Here is a 10,000-nt window from a genome sequence, read left to right as displayed (position 1 = left end):
AGGTTAGGTGTAAGGGTTAGGGGTTAGGGTTAGGGGTAAGGGTTAGGGGTAAGGGTTAACGTCAGGTTAGGGTTAGGGGTAAGGGTTAAAGACTCACCATGGGTCTTCGATTCTCTAGCAAATTAATTCCAACGATCCCTAAGAACGCTCCGAAACTCAGCTGGAGAAAGAGAGAAATAGCGCACTTTATTTACAGAGTTTGTTGACTTTCCACTCGAGGAGAGAGTTCAGTCAGTTGTTATGGTGATAACTGTAGTGCTAGAGGAGAGTTCAGTCAGTTGTTATGGAGATAACTGTGGTGCTAGAGGAGAGTTCAGTCAGTTGTTATGGTGATAACTGTGGTGCTAGATGAGAGAGTTCAGTCAGTTGTTATGGTGATAACTGTTGTGCTAGATGAGAGAGTTCAGTCAGTTGTTATGGTGATAACTGTGGTGCTAGAGGAGAGTTCAGTCAGTTGTTATGGTGATAACTGTGGCGCTAGAGGAGAGTTCAGTCTGTTGTTATGGTGATAACTGTGGTGCTAGATGATATAGTTCAGTCAATTGTTATGGTAATAACTGTGGTGCTAGAGGGAGCGTTCAGTCGGTTGTTATGGTGATAACTGTGGTGCTAGATGAGATAGTTCAGTCAATTGTTATGGTGATAACTGTGGTGCTAGAGGAGAGAGTTCAGTTGGTTGTTATGGTGATAACTGTGGTGCTAGAGGGAGCGTTCAGTCGGTTGTTATGGTGATAACTGTGGTGCTAGATGAGATAGTTCAGTCAATCGTTATGGTGATAACTGTGGTGCTAGAGGGAGCGTTCAGTCAATCGTTATGGTGATAACTGTGGTGCTAGATGAGAGAGTTCAGTCAGTTGTTATGGTGATAACTGTTGTGCTAGAGGAGAGTTCAGTCAGTTGTTATGGTGATAACTGTGGTGCTAGAGGAGAGTTCAGTCAGTTGTTATGGTGATAACTGTGGCGCTAGAGGAGAGTTCAGTCTGTTGTTATGGTGATAACTGTGGTGCTAGATGATATAGTTCAGTCAATTGTTATGGTAATAACTGTGGTGCTAGAGGGAGCGTTCAGTCGGTTGTTATGGTGATAACTGTGGTGCTAGATGAGATAGTTCAGTCAATTGTTATGGTGATAACTGTGGTGCTAGAGGAGAGAGTTCAGTTGGTTGTTATGGTGATAACTGTGGTGCTAGAGGGAGCGTTCAGTCGGTTGTTATGGTGATAACTGTGGTGCTAGATGAGATAGTTCAGTCAATCGTTATGGTGATAACTGTGGTGCTAGAGGGAGCGTTCAGTCAATCGTTATGGTGATAACTGTGGTGCTAGAGGAGAGAGTTCAGTTGGTTGTTATGATGATAACTGTTGTGCTAGAGGAGAGAGTTCAGTCAGTTGTTATGGTGATAACTGTTGTGCTAGAGGAGAGAGTTCAGTCAGTTGTTATGGTGATAACTGTGGTGCTTAGGAGAGAGTTCAGTCAGTTGTTATGGTGATAACTGTTGTGCTAGAGGAGAGTTCAGTCTGTTGTTATGGTGATAACTGTGGTGCTAGAGGAGAGTTCAGTCGGTTGTTATGGTGATAACTGTGGTGCTAGAGGAGAGAGTTCAGTCAGTTGTTATGGTGATAACTGTGGTGCTAGATGAGATAGTTCAGTCAATTGTTATGGTGATAACTGTGGTGCTAGAGGAGAGAGTTCAGTTGGTTGTTATGATGATAACTGTTGTGCTAGAGGAGAGAGTTCAGTCAGTTGTTATGGTGATAACTGTGGTGCTAGAGGAGAGAGTTCAGTCAGTTGTTATGGTGATAACTGTTGTGCTAGAGGAGAGAGTTCAGTCAGTTGTTATGGTGATAACTGTGGTGCTAAAGGAGAGAGTTCAGTCAGTTGTTATGGTGATAAATGTCGTGCTAGAGGAGAGAGTTCAGTAGTTCAGTCTGTTGCTATGGTGATAACTGTGGTGCTAGAGGAGAGAGTTCAGTCAGTTGTTATGGTGATAACTGTTGTGCTAGATGAGAGAGTTCAGTCAGTTGTTATGGTGATAAGTGTGGTGCGAGAGGAGAGAGTTCAGTCAGTTGTTATGGTGATAACTGTTGTGCTAGATGAGAGAGTTCAGTCAGTTGTTATGGTGATAAGTGTGGTGCGAGAGGAGAGAGTTCAGTCTGTTGTTATGGTGATAACTGTGCACATCTTTTGACCAGAGTGGGCCCTGCATAGGAAATAGGGTGCCATTTTGGATGCTGCCAGTGACTCACGGTGATGCCAGGGTAGTATCCAGCGACAGCCACGTTCCCGGTACGGGTGGCAGAGACCAGTCCCACCACCAGAACCACCACAGACAGACACAACAGGGAGATTGTCACCCATAACGCTGTCCTCCGACGCTTCATATACTGAGCTGGAGGGAGGGGAGAGACAGAGAGAGACAGAGAGACAGAGACAGAGAGACAGTGAGAGAGAGGGAGATGGGCCGCGAGAGAGACAGAGGGCGAGGGAGAGAGAGAGAGACAGAGAGTGAGAGAGAGGGAGATGGCCACGAGAGAGGCAGAGAGCGAGGGAGAGAGACAGAGAGACAGAGAGACAGAGACAGAGAGACAGAGAGAGAGACAGAGACAGAGAGAGAGACAGAGACAGAGAGACAGAGAGAGAGACAGAGACAGAGAGAGAGACAGAGAGAGACAGAGAGAGGAGAAAAGGAGATGATGAGAAATACCATAATCAACTCCATGCTTATGATGTAGACAAACACACACTGAATTTGTCAATAGACCCTCATCCTTCTTGTCCACAGAGAGTCAGACATTAGAGACAGAAAGGCTCAAACAAACCTAACTAGGTTTGACTCAGGGGAAGACAGCAACAACAACACATAGCCATCCAGACAGACAGACACCCAGACAGACAGTATCTCTATCTGCACTTTCCATTTCACACTGTGTGCAATTCTCCCTGCTGTAAACCTTCTGCTGATGATGCAGAGCAAGTTAAATACTTGATCATCTATTGGAGGCTATAAGCTGTGGGTGTCAGCATTACTGGATCAATTCATTATTTACATGAGATAGGGCAGATGCGGTGGTCAGAAACATTGGGTAATTGAATCATGACTTTACCTGTGGGGTCCAGGGCATCTGTTGTTGTCTGTGGTGGTGGTTGTTGTGCCGTTGGCTGCTGCATTCTGCCGTTATTAAAGTATTCAGGGTACTAGAATAACAAACAGCCTAGTAGCCTATCCCAAAGTTGGTTATGGGGTAGCCTAAAAACAGCATAAATCCACAGGCGAATGGACGATACACTCCTCTTCGTCTCTATAGTATCCTGCAAGAGGCAATCCTCTCCGCCTCTGTTTTATAGCGTTCTTCCTCCCCAGCGCGCCCTGCCAGGTGACGGTCTCCTCTCCGCGCCAAACTAGGAATCCGTCACATCACCTGTTGCGCGGGACGGGCAGATGGAGATCAATAATAACTCCAATGAAGAAGTGTCGAATCACGTGTCATAAAATAAGTCTCCCAAGTTTTCTCAGTAATGTTTTTGTCACCCAACACTCTCTGACGGTTGGGTTAGTTAGAAGATCCTCTCTCTGCCAACTTCGAGAAGCGGACACCCTCTTCAACCGACGGCCTGTTACGAAAGATGCGCTGCAGCCACAGGACAAAGAAATATACCGCCTCTTTCTCACAATCGCCAGAGCCATTGATGACGATGGCTTAGAGGTACCGTACATAATTTATGTATTTAATCAGTGCTGAATCGTTCGTGGAATATGGTAGATTCCGGTTAATTATTTATTTGGCAGTGACACTGAAAGTGTCTTGTGTTTAATCACGAAGATGACGTTAGGCTATCGTTAGGTCCCATCCACATATAAGAAAGATCTAGAAACACTTCAATTTATTATACAAGTCACACATCTTGTTGAAAGTCTTTGTCGTAGTCGGGGATGGTCCGTTCCTGTCCCTGACACTGAGACAGTGAAGTAATTAGGTCCACTGTTTTAACCAAAAGAGGCCTGGAAATACCAGCTGGGTCAAGTGTATGATCTCTACTAGGCTGTTGAAGTCTCATCAGCCGACCAACTGTAAACCATCTGTCGATGTGCCATTGAGCAAGGCACTTAACCCTAATTGCTCATTTAAGTCGCTCTGGATAACAGCATCTGCTAAATTACTAAAATGTAAATGTAGAATATATATTTGTCATATATACAGTGGGGAGAACAAGTATTTGATACACTGCCGATTTTGCAGGTTTTCCTACTTACAAAGCATGTAGAGGTCTGTAATTTTTATCATAGGTACACTTCAACCGTGAGAGACGGAATCTAAAACAAAAATCCAGAAAATCACATTGTATGATTTTTAAGTAATTAATTTGCATTCACAAAAGGGGTCCCGGACCCAAAATGTTTGATGTGGGTTGTGTAATACCCATAGAGCCCCATCTACCACCCATAAACCCAATCACCACCCATAAACCCATCCATCCATCCACCACCCATAAACCCATCCATCACCCATAAGCCCATCACCACCCATAAGCCCATCCATCACCCATAAACCCATCCACCACCCTTAAACCCATCCACCACCCATACATCCATTTACTACCCATAAACCCATCCACCACCCATAAACCCACCACCCACCCATCCATCCACCACCCATAAACCCACCTACCACCCATAAACCCATCCACCACCCATAAATCACCCATAAACCCATCTACCACCCATAAACCCACCCACCACCCATAAACCCATCCACCACCCATAAACCACTAAACCACCCATAAACCCATCTACCACCCATAAACCCACCCACCACCCATAAACCCATCCACCAGCCATAAACCACTAAACCACCCATAAACCCATCCACCACCCATAAGCCCATCCACCACCCATAAGCCCATCCACCCCCCATAAACCCATAACCCACCCATAAACCCATCCACCACCCATAAACTCAACCACCAGCCATAAACCCATTCATCCACCACCCATAAACAAATAAACCACCCATAAACCCATCCATCCACCAGCCATAAACCCATAACCCACCCATAAACCCATCCACCACCTATAAACTCAACCACCAGCCATAAACCCATTCACACACCACCCATAAGCCAACCCACCACCCATAAACCCACCACCCATCCATCCACCACCAATAAACCCATCCATCCATCCCCCACTCATAAACCCATCCATCCACCACCCATAAACCCATCAACCACCCATTAACCCAACCACCATCCAACACCACCCAATCCATTAATTCACCACCCATAAACCCATAAGCCCATCTACCACCCATAAACCCATCTACCACCCATAAACCCATCTACCACCCATAAACCCATCCACCACCCATAAACCCATCCGCCACCCATAAACCCATCCACCACCCATAAACCCACCCACCACCCATAAACCCAACCACCATCCAACACCACCCAATCCATTAATTCACCACCCATAAACCCATAAGCCCATCTACCACCCATAAACCCAACCACCACCCATAAACCCATTTACAACCCATAAGCCCATCTACCACCCATAAACCCAACCACCACCCATAAACCCATTTACAACCCATAAGCCCATCTACCACCCATAAACCCATCCATCCACCACCCATAAACCCATTTACAACCCATAAACTCAACCACCACCCATAAGCCCACCTACCACCCATAAACAACCCATAAACCCAACCACCACCCATAAGCCCATCTACCACTCATAAACCCAACCACCACCCATAAACCCATTTACAACCCATAAACCTAACTACAACCCATAGGCCCATCCACCACCCATAAACCCATCTACCACCCATAAACCCATCCACCACCCATAAACCCATCTATCACCCATAAGCCCATCTACCACCCATAAACCCATCTATCACCCATAAGCCCATCTACCACCTATAAGCTCAACCACCGCCCATAAACCCAGCCACCACCCATAAACCCATCTACCACCCATAAACCCATCTACCACCCATAAACCCAACCACCACCCTTTTTATTTCTACTTTGCACATTCTTCCACTGCAAATCTACCATTCCAGTGTTAAATATAAATAAATATATCCCATTTAGCAGACGCTTTTGTCCAAAGCGACTTACAAGTCGGCTGGGGCCACTACTTTTACATATGGGTGGCCCTAGCGGGAATCGAACCCACGACGCTTGGCGTTGCAAGCGCCATGCGCCATGCTCTACCGACTGAGCCACACAGGACCTGTTTTACTTGCTATATTGTATTTACTTTGCCACCATGGCCTTTTTTTGCCTTTACCTCCCTTATCTCACCTCATTTGCTCACATCGTATATAGACTTGTTTATAATGTATTATTGACTGTATGTTTGTTTTGCTCCATGTGTAACTCTGTGTTGTTGTATGTGTCGAACTGCTTTGCTTTATCTTGGCCAGGTCACAGTTGTAAATGAGAACTTGTTCTCAACTAGCCTACCTGGTTAAATACAGGTGTTCTCAACTAGCCTACCTGGTTAAATACAGGGGAAATAAAATAATAAAATGAAAGGTAATCAGACATCAACTCATTGGCAGTGACACAATAGGCCTACATTACATATTTATTTTCTCTCAAAATGTTTATTTTAATGAATAAACATGATGATTTCTATGGTATAATTAAAACAGCCATTTACAGTTTCTCAAGTTCTATATAGACATTAGATCATTTTGTATTTAAACAAATGCACAGGAATTCATAAAACCCTGTGTAACAAGAGGTTCCCGTGTGGGAATCAGAGTGCTAAAGCAACCTAAACAATATAGTATATTATACAATAAAGATCATAATAAATAATACATATAATATATTGTACAATATAGAAAAAGCAACAAAAAAAATCACCCCCTGCAGACCCCACCTGACCAACTCATTCCCCGTGGTGCAACAAGAACATTTGAAAATATGTCATACTCACAGATTTCTTCATATCTATACTGATATGTCACGCATATCTATACTGATACGTCACGCATATCTATACTGATATGTCACGCATATCTATACTGATATGTCACGCATATCTATACTGATATGTCACGCATATCTATACTGATATGTCACGCATATCTATACTGATATGTCACGCATATCTATACTGATATGCCACGCATATCTATACTGAAATGTCACGCATATCTATACTGATATGTCACGCATATCTATACTGATATGTCACGCATATGATATGTCACGCATATACTGATATGTCACGCATATCTATACTGATATGTCACGCATATCTATACTGATATGTCACGCATATCTATACTGATATGTCACGCATATCTATACTGATATGTCACGCATATCTATACTGATATGTCACGCATATCTATACTGATATGTCACGCATATCTATACTGATATGTCACGCATATATACAGTGGGGCAAAAAAGTATTTAGTCAGCCACCAATTGTGCAAGTTCTCCCACTTAAAAAGATGAGAGAGGCCTGTAATTTTCATCATAGGTACACTTCAACTATGACAGACAAAATGAGAAAAAAAAATCCAGAAAATCACATTGTATGATTTTTAAATAATTTATTTGCAAATTATGGTGGAAAATAAGTATTTGGTCACCTACAAACAAGCAAGATTTCTGGATCTCACAGACCTGTAACTTCTTCTTTAAGAGGCTCCTCTGTCCTCCACTCGTTACCTGTATTAATGGCACCTGTTTGAACTTGTTATCAGTATAAAAGACACCTGTCCACAACCTCAAACAGTCACACTCCAAACTCCACTATGGCCAAGACCAAAGAGCTGTCAAAGGACACCAGAAACAAAATTGTAGACCTGCACCAGGCTAGGAAGACGTAATCTGCAATAGGTAAGCAGCTTGGTTTGAAGAAATCAACTGTGAGAGCAATTATTAGGAAATGGAAGACATACAAGACCACTGATAATCTCCCTCAATCTGGGGCTCCACGCAAGATCTCACCCCGTGGGGTCAAAATGATCACAAGAACGTTGAGCAATAATCCCAGAACTACACAGGGGGACCTAGTGAATGACCTGCAGAGAGCTGGGACCAAAGTAACAAAGCCTACCATCAGTAACACACTACGCCGCCAGGGACTCAAATCCTGTAATGCCAGACGTGTCCCCCTGCTTAAGCCAGTACATGTCCAGGCCCATCTGAAGTTTGCTAGAGAGCATTTGGATGATCCAGAAGAAGATTGGGAGAATGTCATATGGTCAGATGAAACCAAAATATAACTTTTTGGTAAAAACTCAACTCGTCGTGTTTGGAGGATAAAGAATGCTGAGTTGCATCCAAAGAACACCATACCTACTGTGAAGCATGGGGGTGGAAACATCATGCTTTGGGGCTGTTTTTCTGCAAAGGGACCGCAAAGGGACTGCAAAGGGACCAGGACCACGATCCGTGTAAAGGAAAGAATGAATGGGGCAATGTATCGTGAGATTTTGAGTGAAAACCTCCTTCCATCAGCAAGGGCATTGAAGATGAAACGTGGCTGGGTCTTTCTGCATAACAATGATCCCAAACACACCTCCCGGGCAACGAAGCAGTGGCTTCGTAAGAAGCATTTCAAGGTCCTAGAGTGGCCTAGCCAGTCTCCATATCTCAACCCCATAGAAAATCTTTGGAGGGAGTTGAAAGTCCGTGTTGCTCAGCAACAGCCCCAAAACATCACTGCTTTAGAGGAGATCTGCATGGAGGAATGGGCCAAAATACCAGCAACAGTGTGTGAAAACCCTGTGAAGACTTACAGAAAACGTTTGACCTCTGTCATTGCCAACAAAGGGTATATAACAAAGTATTGAGATAAACTTTTGTTATTGACCAAATACTTATTTTCCACCAACATTTGCAAATAAATTCATTAAAAATCCTACAATGTGATTTTTTTTTCTCATTTTGTCTGTCATAGTTGAAGTGTACCTATGATGAAAATGACAGGCCTCTCTCATATTTTTAAGTGGGAGAACTTGCACAATTGGTGGCTGACTAAATACTTTTTTGCCCCACTGTCTATACTGATATGCCACCCATGTCTATACTGATATGTTACACATATCTACTGATATGAAAAGTGACATGTACAACTTAGAATTTGTATTGAGTGATTATGAGTGACTCCTTACACGGTTTATGATGTCATATCATTATTTATTATCAAGAAACCAACATTGCTGTAACTCCATATTGGATTATGCATCCAAAGTGGCACCCTATTCCCTATATAGTGCACTACTTTTGACCAGGGCCCATGGCACCCTATTCCCTATATAGTGCACTACTTTTGACCAGGGCCCATGGCACCCTATTCCCTATATAGTGCACTACTTTTGACCAGGGCCCATGGCACCCTATTCTCTATATAGTGCACTACTTTTGACCAGGGCCCATGGCACCCTATTCCCTATATAGTGCACTACTTTTGACCAGGGCCCATGGCACCCTATTCTCTATATAGTGCACTACTTTTGACCAGGGCCCATGGCACCCTATTCTGGATATAGTGCACTACTTTTGACCATGGCCCATGGCACCCTATTCCCTATATAGTGCACTACTTTTGACCAGGGCCCATGGCACCCTATTCCCTATATAGTGCACTACTTTTGACCAGGGCCCATAGGCCTCTGACCGTAATTTCAAAAGACCTTGTGGAGCGTAAGAATATACAGTAGAACAGAGTCATAAAATACTGGATGCTGGTTGGATTTATATCTGTCATGAAACTGATGTATTTCTGAGAGACTCGTGATGATGGAGGTGAAGAGGGGGGACAGAGAGAGCTACAGTCACTGCACACGACAGTCAGATAAAACCAGGGGACGAGTTCTCCCCTATCTATCTAAATACATATATTTACATTTATATATACACACACACACACACACACACACACACACACACACACACACACACACACACACACACACACACACACACACACACACACACACACACACACACACACACA

Source organism: Oncorhynchus masou, unplaced genomic scaffold (assembly GCF_036934945.1).
Source record: "Oncorhynchus masou masou isolate Uvic2021 unplaced genomic scaffold, UVic_Omas_1.1 unplaced_scaffold_621, whole genome shotgun sequence".
In the NCBI taxonomy this organism is placed as follows: domain Eukaryota; kingdom Metazoa; phylum Chordata; class Actinopteri; order Salmoniformes; family Salmonidae; genus Oncorhynchus; species Oncorhynchus masou.
Note: the sequence above shows the minus strand (reverse complement) of the source record.